This window comes from Myodes glareolus, chromosome 2 (genome assembly GCF_982192425.1).
Source record: "Myodes glareolus chromosome 2, mMyoGla1.1, whole genome shotgun sequence".
Classification (NCBI taxonomy): Eukaryota; Metazoa; Chordata; class Mammalia; order Rodentia; family Cricetidae; genus Myodes; species Myodes glareolus.
The window spans coordinates 57,749,461-57,751,845 of NC_142027.1; the positions used below are offsets into that span (position 1 = coordinate 57,749,461).

Consider the following 2,385-nt stretch of genomic DNA (forward strand, 5'->3'; position numbering starts at 1 on the left):
ATGGGGATGAGGGGCCCAAATGAGCCTAGCATCCCAGCCTTCCCTCCAAGACATATTTTTATTTGAATTTGTCTTGGACTTCAGCCCAGTTCATTCACTAGCTGAATGCTACTCCTTGATCTCAGCTAATACCACACAGAACTGAAAACTTTCCCAGGGAAATGCTACTCAAAAGTCTAACTCACAAACCTGGGAAGCATGATTTAAAAAAAAAAGATTGTTGCTTCAAGCCTCTGTGTTTGAAAGTACTTGGTTATGCAGCAGTTAAAAGTTTAAATTGTTTGTGCAGTGGAGAGAACTCCAATGCCAAGTGTGAACATAGATGCAAAATAGATGAAGCATCTATGAAAAAGCCAGATTTAGGGATCACACACACACACACACACACACACACACACACACACACACACAACTGAATGCACCCATGCATACAAACACACACAAAAGCTATATTCTAGCTGCCATGAATTTTCTACCCTTAAGAATACGATTTCCTATAAATCTTTTTTCTACATGCTTTTGTAAAGCAATAAATGCCTTGCCATTACCATGCAAATGATAAATGGCTGATTTATGGTGGAACTGTTGTTGACTTACTTCTCCTATATTTACTATTTCTTGGTTATCTATTATAAGTATTGTATTTTATACATTTTGAAGAGTACTCTGTTCTGTGTCATTGATCAATATGTCTATTCGTTCATAACAACACAATTGTAATCCACTCCATTAGAAGATTCAAGATGGAGCTGAGAAGATGACTCAGTAGGTAAATCACTTCTTATGTAATCATGAAGACCAGGCAATGGATCCCAGCACTCATGTAAATATTGGACAGGCATTTCAGTATGACTGTAAGACCAGCATCCTCTCAGGAGGAGAAATGACAAAGGTAGCTACTAGCTAAGTCAGTGAACTCTTCACTCAAGCAGGAAACCCTGGCTAACTATACAAGGTGAGATGGTTTCTCAGCATTTTAGCTATGATCAAGTGCACTAACTGTTCTTATCAGCTTATTATTTGATGCATCCTCTATCCAAGGATGATATATTAAACCAAGGTGGGTGCACATACAGCAAATGGGCACACAAAAATAATTCTACATGAAAATGAATCCAATATAATTACCCAATTAAAATGTAATTAAAGACTACTATACATGTGATCACATGCCTAGCTGAACAGGTAAATGCAAAATAGCACCAAATGCTGGTGAGACAAAGAAACTGGGTCATTCATACATCCTTGATGGGAATACAAATTAGCGTAGCCACTCCAGAAAACTGCTTGGCATTGCTTACAAAATCAAACATGTGATTGTTTCACAGCTGTGGATTGTTCTCTTGGGCTATTATTTAGACAAATAAAAACTTATGTTTGAAGAGAACTGTACAAAGTAAACATCAGTCATGGAAAGCGATAGTGGAAGACACCAAAGGTCAACCTTTGACCTTCACACACTTGTGAAACCAGAAACATGTGTGCCTCCCTATTATACACACTTCATTCACATATGTAAAATTGATGATGAGAATTTTTATCTGATTGCAATAAATGAAACAGGGCCTTTTACAAAAGTCAAAGTTAAGTCACCATAAACTCTTATAAAAGAGCACTATGAGATGTCTCAGTGGGTAAAGGTGTTTGCTACCAAGTATGACAAACTGAGTTTTATCAGGGAACTCACAATTCTCCCTGGAAATAGAGAACTGAATCCAGCAAGCTGTCTTCTGATTTACACATGAGTTATATGCACGCAGGCTGAAATACTCTGTGTGTGTGTGTGTGTGTGTGTGTGTGTGTGTGTGTGTGTGTGTGTGTGTATGCCCACACACAGAGACTAAATTTGTAAATACATTTCTGGGGGAAATATAATCTTATAAAGCTACCTAGAATAAAGGAATAGGAAGGTATATTTTTAATCCAGATTGGGATTTCTGCTCAGGATGAGGAACAAGCCTATGTTTCCTATTCTGCTGCATTCACATTCACATGGTATTTAAAACCAGGATGATTGCTCATCATTAGCATGTTTATTTAACATTATGCTGCAAGTCTCATAGTAAACTACAAGAAAGAAATAGAAAGCACCAGGTGGTATTTATAAAAGCAACAAGATAGGCAGAGGTTTCTAGTAACAAACTAACAAACATAGACCAGCCTGTGGAAGCATTTTACATTTTTAATCAAAAGATTTTGAATATTTGCATAAATAGAAGACATTAATGCACAGGTAGAAAGAGTCAAGTTTATTTTTCAAATTAGTAGAATTTCAACAGTGGCTTCAGTGAAACTTAACAAGCTGATATAAAAATTTATGGGAACTGGCAAAACACCAAAATAGAGAAGACATTCCTGAGAATGTAAAAAAAAAAAAAAAAGGAA

At 36.5% G+C, this 2,385-nt stretch overlaps 1 pseudogene; it reads left to right on the plus strand.

Moving 5' to 3' along the window:
- Window positions 1-960: 960 nt before the first annotated feature.
- On the plus strand, window positions 961-1,075 carry LOC125413264 (U2 spliceosomal RNA; annotated as a pseudogene).
- Window positions 1,076-2,385: the final 1,310 nt, after the last annotated feature.